Raw genomic sequence first — 20,981 nt, 5'->3', positions numbered from 1 at the left:
AAACCGAGTGAGCAAAGGAAGAAAAGAAGGTGAGGATGATGGTGGTGCAATGAAGAGGCATAAAACATGGATGTTCTGTCCTCTGAACACTTTTAATTACTTTCAAAATACATTCAAATTGTTCTGGATAAAGACAACACCTGCATAGACACATTAATAACTACTTTAGTAAATACTTTTTATAGCACCCTTTTCCAAAGTTGTAATTCAAAGTGTTTTTTTTTTTTTTTTTTTTTGTATTATCTTTGTATTTGGAGGGCAAATATCCATCACATACAGACTTAATCGCTCAAGAACACAGAAACAGATGGATTCAGAGAGTTCGAATGGTTTGTCCATATAGCCCTCCTCAGATTTTTTGGGATAATTAATTAATTAATTATTCCAGTTATAAACAATATCAAAACAGAAACGAACAGGGAAGCGCCCCACCTCAGACAATCAAAACATCACAAAATTGTAAGAAGGTAAATTCACATGAACCATTAATACCGCTAAATGAAATCAGATCTGATTGGTTTCACATACTCGGTCCTTTTGGTCCAGATCTTATAAAGTTTTTCTTTCTCAACTTTGAGGGAAAATTATATCTTCTCCATGACATAAAGCTCATAAACAATTTCAATCCACTCCTCAGTGGAGGGTGGTTCTGCTTTTAAAGTCAACCTGCATTGAAATAAATGTGGTCAGATTTCAGAAAGAAATAGCTGATATGTATTTATAAGACCCTTGTGAATGCAGTAAAGTAAATCTGTAAGCCCAAATTTGTAATTCAGCGGAGAAATCTTCGTTTAAAAATGACAAATTTGCAGCTAAAATTTAGCCCTCTGTGAAAACAGTTTGTACAGCCGTATCATTTCCATGACGTCAGGGACAAGACGACGTGCTCCCGCCTTCAGTCCGATCCTGCATTGAAATTGATTTTATCTGTTAGTAATGTTACTTATACACGTCCTGGTTTCAACATCCAAAAGTAAGCTGCAATGAATGTGAGATACAGATTTTTGTGCTCAGATCAGCAATGACATCGACAGCGGGCGCCATTCTTCCTCTTCCGCTCTCTGCCTCCGCTGCGCTTATTAAGTCTGCGGGCTCGTTAACGAGCTCGTTAACCGCCGACGCGGGCCACTCACACCGCCCGTGTCTGCTTTGCAGCCGGTGTTGTGCCAGATTCAGCGCACAACACCGGCATCACCTCTATGTCTACTGAATGGAGCTGCAGCACACTTGGCACAAGTCCTGAGATTACACTCGCTGTTTTAATGAGAAGCGGCCGGTACACCTGTTGCTGCAAGGACAGACTTCTTGCAGCAAAATCCACAGCACCGCACGTCTCGGCAATCGGAGCCCCAGAGCTCCATGGACGCTGAGAGAGGTTTATATATTTTTAATGACTGGGATTCTTTGCGGGTCTCGACTCTATATCCCGCGATGTACCGGAGGCGAAAGATAGTAGATTTTCATTGCGACACCACTCAATCAAACGGGCGTATGAAAAAGTCCCCCAAAATAATTTTCAAGCACAAATAAAAGAAATGTGTACTCACCAAACGTGCCGCAAGACAATATGAAGTTTTAAAAAAAGTAGATCCTTCCGTATAAGACAAGAAAAAGGTGCAGATGCAAACTGACGTAAATCCACAAATTACAGTTGGCGCGCAATGCATGCTGGGAGAGAGGGTCTTCTCCGTGACGTCTCGGCAGCGTCCATGATGAGAGGGACAGTTTTGCGGAGGGCTAAATGTTAGCTGTAAATTTGTCATTTTTAAATGAAGATTTCTCCGTTGAATGACAGATCTGGGCTTCCAGATTTACTTTACTACATTCAGAAGGATCTTATGTGTAAATGTAAGTCATTTTTTGGTCCAAAGATCTGACTGCATTTATTTCAATGCAGGTCTACTTTAACCTTTCCCTTCTTACAGGCTGCCAATAACATAGCCAGCAGTTTTTTTTGTTGTTTTTTTTTTTTGTTTGTTTGTTTCTGATGTCCCATGTTTTAAACAATAAAATACCCAAATACATAATTTCACATTTAAAAGGAATGTTTACACCAAATACATGTTTTATATGTTTGTGGATATCTTCCCATTAAGGCGTCATTACCTGGCAGTCCCAAAAAATATGGAAGTGGTTGGCTCCGTTAGACCCACAAAGTCTCCAACAAGTATCCCCACTGCCTTGGTGTTGTTTTTGTATGGGTGTGACAAAAAAATCTAGCAATATTTTTCCAGCAGAATTCCCGCCATGTGTTTGATCCGGTTGAGAGCCACTGTAATGGGCATATTTCCTCCCAGTTTTCATGTGAGATTGTTATGTTTGCTTCCTTTTCCCATTTCTTCTTTATGTATTCTGTATTCTCTTGCTTAGATAATTGTATGGCACTATATAATTTGTAGATAATTTTGTTGCATGCTCTAGACTTAATAATAAAAAACTTAACGATAAAAAATACCTCTATGAACCCTGACTCACCTTTTCCTAACACCTCTTTAAGATTTTTGTTGAAATAATTTCTTACTTGCAGGTACCAAAAAAAACAAAAAACAAAACTCTGAAATGCCCCCTTGTGGACAAATGAGTAATAGGTAGTTAAACCTTTTGAGATCCATGTCTTAAATTGGCCATCAGTTCTATTTGGTATCATAGGCACACCATCTCAGAATTTTTGATGCATTTGCAAATTTTGACTACGTCCTGCCATGACTGCTGCCCGTTACAGATCCTGATCTCCTTGCAATTTGTTGTCACTGCTTGAAATTAGCAGGGCTGTTATTGGTATTCCCTTTATCTTTGTACCTTCTCTTCCTTTCCATGCTGCAGTGTATGTTGGTGAACACAGAAAAACTAAAGGTCTCAGTTGGGCTGCATGGTAGTATTCTTGAATGCAGGCAAGTCCCAATCCCCACCTTTTCTTTTCTTAATTACAACGTTTTAAGTTTGATTCTGGCCTTTTTACCTTGAGACAAGTTCCACCAGTTATCATGTGCTGACTGGAATTCCTAGGATCAACATAAGGAAAAGGACTCCAGCTATTTTGTTGATGGTGTTTGCGCTCCCTCTTGTGGTGTTGAATTGACTTTACAGGTAGCACTGCTGAAACGGCAGGTCTCTAAATTCTATAAAGCCACAATAACAGCAAAGATAAGAAGAAAAGAACAGTGCATTATTATTATTATTATTATTATTAGTAGTAGTAGTAGTAGTAGTAATATAATTAGGCAAAGGTTACTATGATGCCTTTGAACAAACATTGAGTGCTTTTCCTCACCTGACTGGTCATAGAACACCGTAAGATGTACTTAGTTTCAGTAAACAGACAAACACTTGGCGCCAACAAATACGAGGTCTGTTAGAAAAGTATTGGACCTTTTTATTTTTTGGAAAAACCTGATGGATTTGAATCACGTGTGTTTGCATGAGCAAACCTTGAACCTTCATGTGCATGCATGAACTTTTTCATGCCTGTTGATTGGGTCATTTCCTGGTAAGCAGTCTTTGTGTGGGACGTGTGCAGCGCGCTCGGCAGATTTTCATTTCAAGGAAAAAGACGGAATGACTGGAGCAGCGCCGCATGAAATCTTGCCAGAAACTGGGCGATAGCCAGGTGGAAACCATTCGGATGATTCAGACGGCTTTCGGTGACTTTTCAGTCGTGTGACTATCCCAGAAATTGTGGAAGAGGTGGGCATGTCACAGCATGTCCTGTGAGACTTCAACACAAAGGCGCTTTTGCTCCGCCATCGGCAGCTTCGTGCTGAAGCCATCGGCATGATTTTCACCGCCACTCTATTCATGGCCAAATCTTCTGTCACAGTGGAATGTGCCAAAAAAGTGCTGATGTCCACCTCTTCTGCAATTTCTCGGACAGTCACACGATGGTCCCACATCACCACAGCGTTCACTTTGGAAATGATCTGGTCATTTCAGCATGTTGATGGCCGACCGGAGCGTGGCTCGCTCTCCACCGTTGTGCGGACGTTTTTAAACCGGTTGTACCACTCCTTAATCTGTGTGATGCCCAGAGGATCGTCACTGAAAGCCGTCTGAATAATCAGAATAGTTTACACCTGGCTCTCGCCCAGTTTCTGGCAAAATTTGATGCAGTGCTGCTCCAGTCGTTACGTCTTTTTCCTTGGAATGAAAAAACGCCGAGCGCAAGACACACACCTCACACAAAGGCTGCTTACCAGAAAATGATGCAATCGACAGGCGTGACCAAGTTCACGCATGCGCACGAAGATTCAAAGTTTGCTCATGCAAGCACACGTGATTCAAATCCATCAGGTTTTTGCAAAAAATAAAAAGGTCCGATACTTTTCTAACGGACCTCGTACTGTTAGATCTATAAGTAGTTGAACAGAGAGTTTCTGTACAACCCCAAATCAGAAAAAAGTGGGGAATGTACAGAAAAAAACAAAACAAATGTGGTTGTTCTTATGTTTGCATTGACTTTTATTTCATTGCAGACAGTACATATATGCATAAGATATATGTGCTTTGCTGCATTCATGACATCAGAGAACCGCCTTGGGTTCTTACAGTCATGGGTACCTTTATGTGGTCTTGCTAACTGGGATGTTAAAAAACATATGTGTTAAATGAAATGTGTTATAATCAAGCCAACCCAAAAATGTCAAAACTGAATGACACTTAATGACAGCAGTCATAAATGTCTATGACATTAACATAAAGTTTATGACACCTTCATGACTGTGTCATGTAACAGTTATGAGTGTCATGTCTCTATTATAATACATTCAAGTAAAGCGTTACCCAGAACTGTTGTGGTAACCCTGAGTGGAAAAATGAGGGAAAAGCCAAAGGGACTTCCTTACAAACTAAATGAAATGCAACCTGCTGTGAAAGATTTGATGTTTTTCAACTTCAGGAACCACGCAGTTAAGTCAACTTGCTTTTCTGAGTGAGGTTATTAGTTCATTCAAAAGACAATTATTATCTGAATCAAATCTGAGTTGATAGATGTAATGCAAAGTTGAATCAACTAAAGGAGGAGTAACAGGAAGACAGAGGATGGCAGGGCTGGATCCAGAGTGAAAATCTGACAGATGCATTTTTGCCCAGTGATAAAATAAAAATCATACACGTCTTGTTATTCAATAATCTTCATTCTTTTATTCGTGTGCAACATACACTGTCACACTTCTTTTAATATATTTATTATACTTCATGGACCATAGTGAAGGCTTCTTATTTGTATAAATATGATGTCCTAAAAAAAACACTATAACAAAAATTGACTGTAAACAGGATCAAATTTATTGCCAAAATCTTTCAGTTATACCTGCATCTATATATGATTTTTTTTCAATTGATAAAATCAATAAAAATATGACTGCATATATTCTTAATAATAACATATTGAGATACAGACAGTTCACAGAAGACATTTTCTATTGATACCAATCAAAATTAGAAACAGTCCAGCAGGTAACAATATTCATCATGTCCATGACTAAATATACTACAACAAATACATCACAATTGTGATATGTGATTGCAGCACCACGCGTGTGTGCAGGGCGCACGTGTGCGCATGTGATGTATGGGGGTATGTTAGTGCCCATGGCCTGGGAGACTTACACATCTGTGATGGCACCATCAATGGTGAAAGCTTCAACAATTAGTGTCCTCATCCAGGTTTTGGAGCAATACATGCTGCCATCCAAGCAACGTCTTTTTCAGGGACGTCCCTGCTTATTTCAGCAAGACAATGCCAAGCCACATTCTGCACGTGTTACAACAGCGTGGCTTCGTAGTAAAAGAGTGTGGGTACTAGACTGGCCTGCCTGCAGGCCAGACCTGTCATCCATTGAAAATGTGTGGCACATTATGAAGTGCAAAATACGACAACAGAGACCCCAGACTGTTGAACAACTGAAGTTGTGCATCAAGCAAGAATGGGAAAGAATTCCACCTACAAACACCTATTGTTGGTCCCAGATTGTGGAATGACCTGCCTCTCAGTATCAGGCAGGCGGAGTCACCTCTAGTTTTTAAATCTCGTCTTAAAACATACTTGTTTTCTTTGGATTGATGATTTTATTGTTTTTAAAAACTTTTATTGTTGCTAATCTATTTATTTATTTATTGATTGATTGATTTTATGTCATTGTACAGCGCTTTGGTCAATTTTGTTGTTTTTAAATGTGCTCTATAAATAAACTGGATTGGATTGGATACAAAGCTTCAATAATTAGTGTCCTCAGTTCCCAAAAGCTTATTGAGTGTTGTTAGAAGGAAAGGTGATGTAACACAGTGGTAAACATACCACTGTCCCAGCTTTTTTGAAACGTGTTGCAGGCATCCATTTCAAAATGAGCAAATATTTGCACAAAACAGTACAGTTGATCAGTTTGAACATTAAATATCAAATCAAATCAATTTTATTTATATAGCGCCAAATCACAACAAACAGTTGCCCCAAGGCGCTTTATATTGTAAGGTAAAGCCATACAATAATTACTGAAAAACCCCAACGGTCAAAACCACCCCCTGTGAGCAAGCACTTGGCGACAGTGGGAAGGAAAAACTCCCTTTTAACAGGAAGAAACCTCCAGCAGAACCAGGCTCAGGGAGGGGCAGTCTTCTGCTGGGACTGGTTGGGGCTGAGGGAGAGAGCCAGGAAAAAGACATGCTGTGGAAGAGAGCAGAGATCAATCGCTAATGATTAAATGCAGAGTGGTGCATACAGAGCAAAAAGAGAAAGAAACACTCAGTGCATCATGGGAGCATAACTAAGGGATGGTTCAGGGTCACCTGATCCAGCCCTAACTATAAGCTTTAGCAAAAAGGAAAGTTTTAAGCCTAATCTTAAAAGTAGAGAGGGTGTCTGTCTCCCTGATCCGAATTGGGAGCTGGTTCCAGAGGAGAGGAGCCTGAAAGCTGAAGGCTCTGCCTCCCATTCTACTCTTACAAACCCTAGGAACTACAAGTAAGCCTGCAGTCTGAGAGCGAAGCACTCTATTGGGGTGATATGGTACTATGAGGTCCCTAAGATAAGATGGGACCTGATTATTCAAAACCTTATAAGTAAGAAGAAGAATTTTAAATTCTATTCTGGAATTAACAGGAAGCCAATGAAGAGAGGCCAATATGGGTGAAATATGCTCTCTCCTTCTAGTCCCCGTTAGTACTCTAGCTGCAGCATTTTGAATTAACTGAAGGCTTTTCAGGGAACTTTTAGGACAACCTGATAATAATGAATTACAATAGTCCAGCCTAGAGGAAATAAATGCATGAATTAGTTTTTCAGCATCACTCTGAGACAAAACCTTTCTAATTTTAGAGATATTGCGCAAATGCAAAAAAGCAGTCCTACATATTTCTTTAATATGCGCATTGAATGACATATCCTGATCAAAAATGACTCCAAGATTTCTCACAGTATTACTAGAGGTCAGGGTAATGCCATCCAGAGTAAGGATCTGGTTATCAATCAATCAATCACGTTTATTTCTATAGCACTTTACAACAGTTTTCACTGAACCAAAGTGCTTTCCAATAGCACCAGCTAGAGATAAAATAAAAAGAAAAGTACGAAAAGCACAATAAAACACAATAAGAACATCCAAAATAGAATAAAAATAGACAAAATGTGCTAAAAGCTGCCCTGAACAAGTATGTTTTTAACTTAGCTTTAAACAGAGGCAAGCTATTAATGGACCTCAGTTCAGGAGGTAATGCATTCCACAACTTAGGACCTGCTACTGCAAAAGAACGGTCACCCCATTGTTTGGACCTGAACCTGGGCACCTTAAGAAAGTTTTGGTCAGCAGACCGAAGTGCTCTGACAGGGTTGTGTGTTTTTAACAGGTCACATAAATAAGAAGGTGCAATGCCATTTACAGCTTTAAAAACAAACATTAACAGTGTAAAATCAACTCTAAAATGGACTGGAAGCCAGTGCAGGGAGTACAGTACAGGAGTGATGTGGCTGTGCTTCCTGGTATTGGTCAACAGGCGAGCAGCAGCATTCTGGACCAGTTGGAGTCGGTTTAGAGAGCCTTGAGTGATACCAACATAAAGTGCATTGCAATAGTCAATCCGGGAGCTGATAAAAGCATGCATAGCCTTTTCAAGGTCCTTTTGGCTTAGAAAGGGTTTGACTTTTGCCAGGAGTCTCAGCTGGAAAAAAAACTGGCTCTTACCACACTGTCAATTTGTTTCTCAAATTTTAAACAGTCGTCAAACTGCACACCAAGGTTCCTTACCACAGCCCTACGATAAGGAGCCAGGGAGCCAAGATCTGGATCAGTTAGTTTTAGCTCCAAACAGAATACACTCTGTTTTGGCTTCATTAAGGTGCAGAACATGGTTAGACACCATGTTTCTAAGATTTGTGGGGCCAAGTACAATAACTTCAGTTTTATCTGAGTTTAAAAGCAGGAAATTAGAGGTCATCCATGTCTTTATGTCTGTAAGACAATCCTGCAGTTTAGCTAATTGGTGTGTGTCCTCTGACTTCATGGATAGATAAAGCTGGGTATCATCTGCGTAACAATGAAAATTTAAGCAATGCTGTCTAATAATACTGCCTAAGGGAAGCATGTATAAAGTGAATAAAATTGGTCCTAGCACAGAACCTTGTGGAACTCCATAATTAACCTTAGTCTGTGAAGAAGTTTCCCCATTTACATGAACAAATTGTAATCTATTAGATAAATATGATTGAAACCACTGCAGCGCAGTGCCTTTAATACCTATAGCATGCTCTAATCTCTGTAATAAAATTTTATGGTCAACAGTGTCAAAAGCAGCACTAAGGTCTAACAGAACAAGTACAGAGATGAGTTCACTGTCTGAGGCCATAAGAAGATCATTTGTAACCTTCACTAATGCTGTTTCTGTACTATGATAAATTCTGAAACCTGACTGAAACTCTTCAAATAGACCATTCCTCTGCAGATGATCAGTTAGCTGTTTTACAACTACCTTTTCAAGAATTTTTGAGAGAAAATGTTATGTGTCGGACGCAGCTCGGAGAACCGACCAGCGTTTGAAGGACCCAGTATGAAATAAGCAGAGCACGGTACAAAGGCTAACTGAATTTAATACATAACAGTGACCATAATAATAATAAAAAGTGCGGTCTGGCGTGGTGCGCTCCCAGCAGCGCTAATGGTCCGGAGCCAGAAGCTGTTTCGGACCCAAGGACCCCGCCGACACCCCCCAGGTGGCCGCAACAACCGAGTCTGTGAAAGAAGGAACCATTATGTGAGTCCACACTCTACACACAGAACACTTAAAGGTGTACAAACAGCAAACACTTCCTGGCTTGATTACTGATCAGCTTCCAACCTGCAGGCATGGAACATCTCGTTCACAAATCACCACAGCAGTGGAAGCTGATACATGACTAACATACAGCTCAATACAATAAGGTGTGAGGGACACCACATTTACTGACTGTATAACTGTTAGTCACAAAATCCAACGTACCTCAGGAAGTGTGCTGACGAGCGTGAGACCTCACCCTCTCCTCTTTCACAGACCGTGCATCAAACCTGGACATTCTCAGCGTCCGCTGCTGATGAGATGGCTCCCAAGACGACGATCTCACCCGTCTGGTCACAAGGTCGAGTCTCTGGCAAATGCACACTGTGCACTTCAGTCTTAAATGCCAACATACTCCAATCCCTCCAGATGCACCTCAGCTGTGAGTCCTGACGAGTCGCAGGTGATCAGGGTGAAGTCCTCCTAACAGCCTCAGCAACACAGCCACTCAGTCCCAAATGCACGCCACCTGGGAGGAAACACAAAAGGCAAACAAACCAGCAGCCAGGCCCCCCCAGCCATACAACAGAAAAGGAAGGTTGGAGATTGGCCTATAATTAGCTAAGATAGCTGGGTCAAGTGATGGCTTTTTAAGTAATGGTTTAATATCCACGGATATGGTAAATATCTTGTCTTTGTGGTGTATTCCGTTGAATATAGGTTGATAAGGATTTGCAAATCATTGTATTTTGTTTTTATTTACATTTTACACAACATCCCAACTTCATTGGAATTATCATTGGAATCGGAATACCGCATTTAGATGAAGCAATGCATCTCGAAACCATCAATTCTTCTCAACACTGAATGCCATGACTGGCAATAAAGACCAAGGCAAATGCTAAAATAAGGTAAAGCTGTGAAAGGGAGAGACACATATTACCATATTATTCATTGAGGATATATACTGGTTTAGGATCATATACCAACATCACTGTTCGGGTTCTTAATTTCCAGCTGTGTCTTCTCAATTTGAGCCCTTAAAAGGGTCATTGTAAGATGTTTCTTTATTATACTGACCAAAAGTTTTCTTTTGTAAATGGCCCGTACATCCTGTCAGTGGCGGTTTTTAGTACGGGCCATTTGGGGTGGCATGTATGGTGGGGCGGCACCATGGGCATGAGCACTGAACAACAACAACAACAAAAAATCTCCACTGCAAAATGGTTTTCTTGTCACTGTGTGTACAATTGGCAAACTGGCACCCCCTGCAGGCAGCTGCAGGTGCCCCTGCTTGCTGTTAGAGTTCACAGAAGTAGTGAGGTGAAAGAAAGGGGAGAGGAGCACGGTGGACGGTTCACCTCTTCGTAATGGAAGGGACAAGGCTGGGGGGATTTTGCGGGCTAAAGTCAGTTACACCTCAACTTTCTTCCAAATAACGCACACCTCATTCATAATCAGTGGTTGTTTTTGATACGGGCCATGTGGGCCATTGCCCTGGGCGGCATTTATGGAGGGGCGAGACTGTGGGGACGAGCACTTGAAGAAAAAAAAAATCACCACTCTGCATTTAATCATTAGTGATCGATCTCTGCTCTCTTCCACAGCATGTCTTTTTCCTGGTTCTCTCCCTCAGCCCCAACCAGTCCCAGCAGAAGACTGCCCCTCCCTGAGCCTGGTTCTGCTGGAGGTTTCTTCCTGTTAAAAGGGAGTTTTTCCTTCCCACTGTAGCCAAGTGCTTGCTCACAGGGGGTCGTTTTGACCGTTGGGGTTTTACATAATTATTGTATGGCCTTGCCTTACAATATAAAGCGCCTTGGGGCAACTGTTTGTTGTGATTTGGCGCTATATAAAAAAATTGATTGATTGATTGATTGATGAATATGAGTATGAGTATGTCCTCCAAATTCTCTCAGTGTGTGGTAGGAAACTGGGGACAGGCGCTCTCCTCCCGTCTGCTCCGCTTTGGCTCCGTCCACTTAGGACGCAGCACAGAACCAGAACTCTGAGTCACGTTTCTCTGCTCATCATGCAGCAAACGAGGCAGGCAGCCAGTTTAGGAAATAAAAGGCATTTGAAAGCAGACAGACAGGGTGTAAGAACGGGTTTGAATCTAACCACTTGTGGAAAAAGTTTGCAGACAGGAGAGCCTGCCTATTTGCAAAGACGACTTACAACTGATGCTGTGTTCACATTACAAGCTGAAGTGACTGAATCTGACCCTTTTTGTGTGCCTGCAAGAGTGTGTTTTTACAATAATTTTGCAGCAGCTGGCAACTCTTTTTGTTGTCATGTACACTGACAAAATAATAATCATAATAACAATGATAATGAAATTTTAAATTAGGCTTCTCATCATAATTGCAAAATAAGTGCAAAATTTTATCTGTTATTTTTAGGTGGGGGAGGGGGGGCACTCAGACAGAGTGTCGCCCAGGGAGTAATTCAGTGTAGAACCGCCACTGTTCATAACATTATAAATACAGGCTTATAATTCCTGCACGTTTTCTGAATTGTGTGAAATGTCCTGCTGCACACGGTGAGAATTCGGCTGCACCCTCTGTGTGCGGCAGGAATCCCTGACAGGCGCTCTCCTCCCGTGGATCATCCAGCAGCAGCAATGAGGCACGCAGCCTTTGAAAGCAGACAAGATGTAAGAACGGGTTTGAATGTCCCCGGAGAGAACAAACTGCCCACTCGTGGAAAAACGTTTGCACAAATGAGAGCGTGCCTATTTGTATAGAGGGCTTAGAACTTATGCTGTGTTCACATTACTAGCTGAAGTGACTGAATCTGACCCTTTTTTGAGTGCCTGCAAAAGTGTGTGTTTTTACCTAAATTTTTCAGCAGCTGGCAACTCTTTTTGTTGTCATGTACACTGACAAAATAATAATAATGATAATTAATAATAATGTTTAAAATGAGGCTTATCTTCATAATTAACTGGTTTATTTGAGGGAGAAAAATAATCATATTTGATTTCATTGGCATGGGAATGCTAGTACATTTCAGTTTAGATTTTCTTTTGACCCACAGATGAACAGCAAACGTTAGAGAGAAAAAAAAAGGCAAATACTGCATTATCATATTTCTGTCAAGCCTAAAACATTAGCAGATTAGTTAATGCTAAGTATTTACACATTTAGCCTAATATGTACAAACATCAAGCAAAATATTTAGCTTGATATTGAGACGGATATGCATCTTAATAAAAGAGCTGATTGTTCCTCCTTGAAAGACAGATTAATAAAGCATCTAATGACAGACATTTAACATGTGAGGGCGTGTTTATTCAAATTTGCAATTCATGGATGTTTTGTATAAGAGTTATATTGTAGCCTGCAGTCTTTTGATGTCAATTCCAATTGCAATTTCAGGGGCACTTCTAAAATATTAATAATAAAATAATAATTTTTAAAAATGGCTGTTTGTGCAAAATTTGTGTGTGTGTGGGGGGGGGGGTGCTCGGAGGGGTCTTGCCCGGGAAGTAATTCAGTGTAGAACCGCCACATGTGAGACATGTGAGATTGAATGTACAACACTCATAATGATAATACATGGTTGTTGCCCTGGCTGGACTCTTCCAGTGTTCTGTGTAAAAAAGATATGTGGTTATTAGGTCACATCTGACAAGTCAGATCCTAATATAGTGCATTTTGAGCAATTCTCACCTCTGGGGGTTCTGGCTCAGCTCTGAGGGTGTCTTCATCTGAAGACCATGATGTACTGGGACCCTCCTGCAGGGAGGATGCCAATGGAGTTTGGAAAGACATCCAACCCAGTACCCAATACTTACACCTGTGTCTGAACCCTCTGCATCCTGTGCCACTGGGTCAATAATAGACACCGTGTCCTCAGTAACTGCAAAAGGGATGATCATTTAATTGGACTCACACATTGTCAGTTACACATTGCTCTGGCCTCTGGGGGGTGAATAGGTTAACATGTTCCCCCTTCTTTTCCCTCCACCTGGGGCCGTTGCCTATTAAGGTGAAGGGCATGCTCCTCTGCAGGCATCATTTCACCTGCAGGACGTCCCCCGCCTGTCCGATGCATGGGTCAAGATTGACAGGTTTTGGGACCTATATATGTAATTGCTTTTTCAAAAGAATACTTTAGGCTACTCACCACTGTGAAATATGTTTTTATACTTGATTTTCACCTGTTGCCACGTTCTTTTTTGGCCACTTAGCTGGCTATATAGAGTACAATTGTTGCATTTCACATTTAACGCACCTTAAAATTAAATAGTTAATATTTTTACATTTACATCTATTGCAGTTTAATAACTGACGACGAGATAGATTATTCCATTTGTTCGCCTATGATTTGCAAAGATACCTCAAAGATGTGTAATCACAGCAGTGCAATTTGTGAAAACACAATCTAAAAGTCTTCAAACACTGAAATTAATTCACTGACGTCATCATTCGGTGTACTCACACATTCATTTGGTCTGCAATGGCTTGCCATGCCTTCTCCTGGGTCTTATTTATTACTGCTGTGTTGCCTTTTTTAGTTATAATGTCTTCATATTACTCGTAGAGCTTAACCAAAAGGGTCTGCTCAGCCTGTGAAAAAAGTGTGCTGCCATCCAAGCAACGTCCGCGGTCTGGGTTCTTTCGAGACTAGGAAGTTCTCACTTCAATTTGGCTTGATTACGCAAGACTGAAGTGCGTAAATGGAACTACAGTGAGGAAAAAAGTATTTGAACACCCTGCGATTTATTTTGCAAGTTCTCCCACTTAGAAATCATGGACGGGTCTGAAATTTTTATCTTAGGTGCATGTCCACTGTGAGAGACATAATCTATAAAAAAAAAATCACAATGTATGATTTTTTAATAATTTATTTGTATGTTACTGCTGCAAATAAGTATTTCAACACCTGTGAAAATCAATGTTAATATTTGGTACAGTAGCCTTTGTTTGCAGTTACAGAGGTCAAACATTTCCTGTAGTTTTTCACCAAGTTTTCACACACTGCAGCAGGGATTTTGGTCCACTCCTCCGTACAGATCTTCTTCAAATCTTTCAGGTTTGGAGTTTCAGCTCCCTCCAAAGATTTTCTATTGAGTTCAGGTCTGGAGACTGGCCAGGCCACTCCAGGACCTTGAAATGCTTCTTACGGAGACCCTCCTTAGTTGCCCTGGCTGTGTGTTTGGGGTCATTGTCATGCTGGAAGACTCAACCATGACCCATCTTCAATGCTCTTACTGAGGGAAGGAGGTTGTTTGCCAAAATCTCACAATACATGACCCCATCAATCCTCCCTTCAATACGGTGCAGTCGTCCTGTCCCCTTTGCAGAAGAGCACCCCCAGAGTATGATGTTTCCACCCCCATGCTTCATGGTTGGGATGGTTTTCTTGGGGTTGTTCTCATCCTCTAAACATGGTAAGTGGAGTTGATTCCAAAAAGCTCTATTCTGGTCTCATCTGACCACATGACCTTCTCCCATGCCTCCTCTGGATCATCCAGATGGTCACTGGTGAACTTCAAATGGGCCTGGACATGTGCTGGCTTGAGCAGGGGGACCTTGCTGCCCTGCAGGATTTTAAACCATGACAGCATCATGTGTTACTAATGTAATCTTTGTGACTGTGGTCCCAGCTCTCTTCAGGTCATTGACCAGGTCCTCCTGTGTAGTTCTGAGCTTTCTCAGAATCATCCTTACCCCACAAAGTGAGATCTTGCATGGAATCCCAGACTGAGGGAGATTGACAGTCATCTTGTGTTTCTTCCACTTTCTAATAAATACATACATGGTGATTTCCTGATTTTTTTTTTTTTTTTAGATTATGTCTCTCACAGTGGACATGCACCTAAGATGAAAATTTCAGACCCCTCCATGATTTCTAAGTGGGAGAACTTACAAAATCGCAGGGTGTTCAAATACTTATTTTCCGCACTGTACTTCCACGTCTCACTTGTGTTAGCGATTTTACTGGAATACCCCTCAGGGCAGAACATTAAGAGCTGTTTTCTGTCACAACACAGAGAACAACATAAACAATTCAAAAGAAGCTATTGGCACAACCATCATGTTTTACATAGGCAAAGCACTTGAGGTTGGTTCAGTATACAAACCCATTAAATCCACCAAATGGGAAGGATTTGATGGACCTAACATAATCTCTCTCTCACACTCACACACACACACACACACACACACACACACACACACACACACACACACACACACACACACACACACACACACACACACACACACACACACACACTACACCACCACTATCCACTCCTGCTGCGTTCTGTAGATTGGGTGTCCCAGGGTGTTTAACTATTGATATGGAGCTCAGGTAACACACCTGATATCTGGGGGTAGGGGACAGAGACAGGAAGGGAAGAGGGAGGAGGACGAGAGAAAAAAGAATAGAATAGCAAAGGAAACACAAGAGAAAGAAAAGAGAGAGTGAAACAAAGCAAAAGAGTGCATAAGACCAAAGCATGATGGGAGAAAGTGAATTCAGGTGATTTCTCCACATTTATATACAGATCTCTTGTACTTGAATGTGTGAGTAACCTGGCCAATCACAGTGTGGCGTGCTGTGAGAAGGTGTATGGTGAGGATATCGTGAAAGTGTGCTTATGATGTAAACAGACCTGTTCTTTGTGTGACCTGGAGTCAACACTCAACTCACCATAGATTCTTGACACCTGCCTCTTTTCTGTTTGAAAACTATCTGTCCACTAATTATTTTGCCAGTAGTACTGGCAAAAACTAAGTGAATCTGACCTGACAAACAGCAACAGGTTTTTCTACTTCATACTTCGAATATGTACTCGCCCACCCCCTATACGGATGATGTGGCAAATAAATCTAAGACCAGATTCCCAAAAATGTTTTCTACATTAACTCATGTTGTTGAAGCAGATTTGAAAAGATTCTCTTAAAAAAAGAAGAAAAAAAAAATTGGTTTGCCAGCCTGCATATAGGAGACTCAAGCCTGTTTTTGTTTGTTTGTTTGATTGTTTGTTTAAATGAAAATCTTCCCTCTGTCACACCACCATGAAGCTGTGACTACTGTTGCAGTAGACAAAAGATGCACTATGTGCATTTTCTCCAGAGACAGTCACAGAAGCCTGTAACTTCTTTTGCTGGGTGTCAACTTCTAATAGTTGTAATCAACTATTAGAAGTAATCACCCAAACCTCTTACTGTAGGGGAAGTAACCAGCATCAGACTGGTGTTCCATTCAGGGGTTCGGTTATCATCCCTTTCATGCTGCACAACCCAGAGATACGCACCGGGACCAGCAGGCCTTAAGGCCCATGTAGGAATTCTTCTTGTATTGATATTTGTCCAATTATTTTGGGCCTCTGAAAACTGAGGCATGATGTATACAAATGGCAAAATGTTTCATGTGGTGTTTTTGTTCAAGGCCTTGAATAAAGCTGGAAGTCTACATTGCAGACAAATGTTATTTGTTTCCTTTCAGCTTCATTGTGGTGGTCAGTGGTGGGCACACTTCCGATAATCCGATAACAGATAATTATCAAAGATAATGTTTTCAGTATCGGATTATCTTTTGAGATAACTTTAAAAACCATTATCGGACCAATTATCTTCCAATTAATTTTTGTCCGATATCTTTTAAACCGATAAACAAAATAAACAAAGCTGAACAGCGACAAGCATTTTTAAAATTAGTTCAGCACCCACCTGTTAAAAGTTTTGTAACAGATGCATAGTTATAACCTTTGCAATCAGAAGAGAACTGCTTGTATAAAAAGCATCTCAATCCTCTGCAAACAAAGGAAAAACAGCCCCAAAAGGAAAAAGAAAAAAAAAAAACATTTCCTTTAACACCATACCGATATGCGGGCAATATGACCTAAGTCATCCAGAGGCATACATTTTTAACTTATGGTTCAAATTTGAACCAAACTAATTTTGGACAAGTTATTTAAAATTACTGTCATGTCTGAAGTTTCATAAAGTAAAAATATCAGATATATGTTTTAGTTTTAAAGTAAGTAAGTCCCTTCGGCTGCTCCCTTGTTTGCACTTCGGGTCGCCACAGCAAATCCAAGGTGGATCTGCATGTTTGAATTGGCACAAGTTTTACGCCGGATGCACTTCCTGACGCAACTCCACATTACATGGAGAAATAAAGTAATATGCTAATTTTTAAGGTTTTGTGAGCACAAGCTCTGCCCCGCAGTGCTTTTTGAGTAGGATGATGTAATCTCAGTACGTCACGACAGGACAAATGCATTTCAGACACTCTTTTCAGGCTCCACGGACAACAGCATTAAACTCTAGTGCCTAAAACTCTCTTGAATATATTCTCTGTGTTTATACGATTTTTTTAAATTGCGTTTGTTAAATTCCACGCATTTTAAATGTGAGCAGACAGGGATTATCTAGAATTTGTTTTGAAAGCCTCTACTGCCATCTAGCATCTACTGGCCAGTAGTGTTCATGGCAGTGTCTGGGGACCAGTAGATGGCAGTGTTCTATTTATTTTGACCCCGGTTATGTCAGATGATTGTCAAATCAACTTTTTTGCATGGCAAATGGCTTTTTTTTTTTTTTACAAATGAAGTTTAAAAACAAAACAACTGCAAAATAATAATAATAATAATAATAATAATAATAATAACATTATTACAAGACAGCTCTGCAGTGTTTGCACAGGCACAGTGCGAACGGTTGGATGCTGCTTGTAGCTTTCAGCAGCAGGATAACCTCACAAAGGCCGACCACAATAATATATCAAACAGGTTTGATTCTCATTCGACCATACGATCGGCGATCAGGAGGTGGTCGTCAGATGTTGACCGCAGCTTGATACTCCATGAACACTACACGAAGCAGGATGCATGATTAACCTGAAACTTGGTCCAAAAAATTCCTGCATGAAAAATCATCTCGCACACTGTAAAGCACGTTTTACAACATCAAATGAATGTTGTAAAGAGAGAATGTGGAGAGAATGTGCGCATGTTTGCGCACATTCTCTCCACATGCAAAAAATTTTGCGATGACACTTCCAGGGCTCCGTAAAAATGCCTGTTTTTACAAATAAAAAAATGGAATATTTTACAAAAGCACATTTAAACACCAACACACGACAGACATCACATTAACGTGTTGGTTTACATAATGAATGACTGAACCAATCAGTGTTTAGCAGAGGCACGTTTACCCAGAATCCTTTGCGATCTGTCTCTTTGTTACAAAACGTTAGAATTAGTGCATTATTCAACATTAAAAGATATATGTTATATTTTAACTTTGTACAAATGACAGAATTGACATTAATGGAGTTATTCTATCAGTATTAATGTTATTTATAAATCAACACCATAACTCAATATGACTTTATTTTTCAAGACTTCCGCATGACCGGAGCTTTGTCGTTGATAGAGACCTGGCTTTACGGCTATTCTCAGGGTGCCTATGTGTTGGGAGGGTTGTAATACACAAGAGCTTCCAGCAAAATGCCAAATGTTGAAAAAAAAAGTGTGGCCTTATTGTTTGGGTCTCGGGGTGTCTCTGTGCTCGGAGCGAGATTCCAACAGGGGCAGACTGTTGAAAGAAAAAAGTGTGGCTTTATTGTTTGGGTCTGTTGTTATTTTTAATATTATTATAAGCTATTAAATTTGTTTTACTAGTAGTTGTAAATGTGCCAGAGATAACATTGGAATTTATCTGTTATCGGTTATCTCTAACTTCCGATACATTTTTGGGTGGTTTATTGTTTTATCTTTATCGAAGATAACTTTTCAGTTATCTGATTATCTGTTATCGAAGTTAATTTTTTGGTTATCTGTGCCCACCACTGGTGGTGGTACATGGAGTCAAAATGGAAAAAAATAAAGTAAATAAATATATCTATCTATCTATCTATCTATCTATCTATCTATCTATCTATCTATCTATCTATCTATCTATCTATCTATCTATCTATCTATCTATCTATCTATCTATCTATCTATCTATCTATCTATCTATCTATCTATCTATCTATCTATCTATCTATCTATCTATCTATCTATCTATCTATCTATCTATCTATCTATCTATCTATCTATCTATCTATCTATCTATCTATCTATCTATCTATCTATCTAGCGATATAGATAGATATTTGTCAAGCCTTCAGGTAATACTTGCAGAACACTCTTTGCACAATAACCAGTCTGTCAGTTTTTTCTTTTTTTTCTGATTTCACAAAGTGTGCATGTGTGGTTAAACATGAACCATGTCAGTACATTTCATAATTTGTACAGACATTTGTAGTTTTTTATTGAGTAGTTCGTAGTGAAATAAATATGTGAATACTTTTCATTCATATTCTATACTAACTTACTCCAATCAAGTGTCATGAGAGGGGCTGGAGTCTATTTCAGCACTCGTAGGGCGTGAGATGGGGTACACTCTGGACAGGACATCAGTCTGTCACAGGGCCACATATAGACAGGCAAACACATTCATACACACCTGCAATCAAATTAGTCACCAAACCTGCATGTCTTTGTAAATGGGAGGAAGCAAAACACCCAGAGGGAACACACAAACTTCACACAGAAAGGACCAGGTGGGATGCAATCCCACGACCTTCTTGCTGTGAGGCAACAGTGCTGACCACAATGCCACCTTAAGTGAATATTATCTGCACCATAAAGGCCCAAATCTGTGTCAGTTATATGTTAGTTTGGCTTTCTAATGAAAAAACTCTAAAACCACATCTTTAGAGTGTCATTTTTTCAGGCAACATGTAAAATTACCCGCACTAAGATTTTCCAAAGGTAAATTGTAACTCTAAGTATCTTTTTAAAGCCCATTTTAAATCCCATTACTCACAATGGAGGTCATGCTAATGTTAGCCTTTAGCATCGCATTATGTGATGCAGGACCGTTTTCATGCTAACATTAGCCCATTAGTGAGTTCTCATGGTAACACTAGAGATGCTAATGGGCTAAATTTAATGCGTATGCATTTATGTTTGAAAGGATGTATACAAGTATGTGTTTTGTAAGCACACTGTAAATCACATTGCTCACAATGGAGGCATGTAAGACCATAACTTTATGAATGAATGAATATTTTACTTTCAGACATCCCACCAAAAGTGACCAGAACCTCATAGTTGACATATATACACCTATTCTTTAGTGTTAATACAAACACCATATCATATATGTGACTGATACAAAAATGCAAATGAACTAATTACACAGAAAATACAAGCATATCTTAAGCATCTGTCCACACACATGCCACATAATTGGGCACCATAGTCTGGTTTGAGGGTGGGCAATAAAGAGGTTAAATGAAAGAGCATAGCGTGCAAAAAAATATACTTCCAGGGACAGCCTGATTATCGCCCATTCACCTGCCTGTCCCCATCAGAAATATGGGACTTTCTCAGACTTTTTGGGCAAACTGCACAGCAAACACAGTGAAAATACAAAGAAAAAGAGAAGATGCAGTGGAAAGTGGACATGTGTTGTGGTTTGTTTATGACCCGGAGCTCAAACATGTCGAGGCGGTTGTGCAGGCATTGATGAGAGACTGCAGCTACTCTGTCAGCCTCAGCTCCTCATTATTCACATTAAATCTCGTTAAAACTTATCGACACAACTCCCATTTGCCTTGTCTTCCTTTCTTCACTGGGGACCAAAAAAAAAAAAAAAAACCTGCATTTTTTGATATCACTCAGTGGTTCATATGAGACTGCACTGCTCCATTAGTGAATATATCAGAAAAAG

This window comes from Thalassophryne amazonica, chromosome 15, assembly GCF_902500255.1.
Source record: "Thalassophryne amazonica chromosome 15, fThaAma1.1, whole genome shotgun sequence".
Classification (NCBI taxonomy): Eukaryota; Metazoa; Chordata; class Actinopteri; order Batrachoidiformes; family Batrachoididae; genus Thalassophryne; species Thalassophryne amazonica.
Note: the sequence above shows the minus strand (reverse complement) of the source record.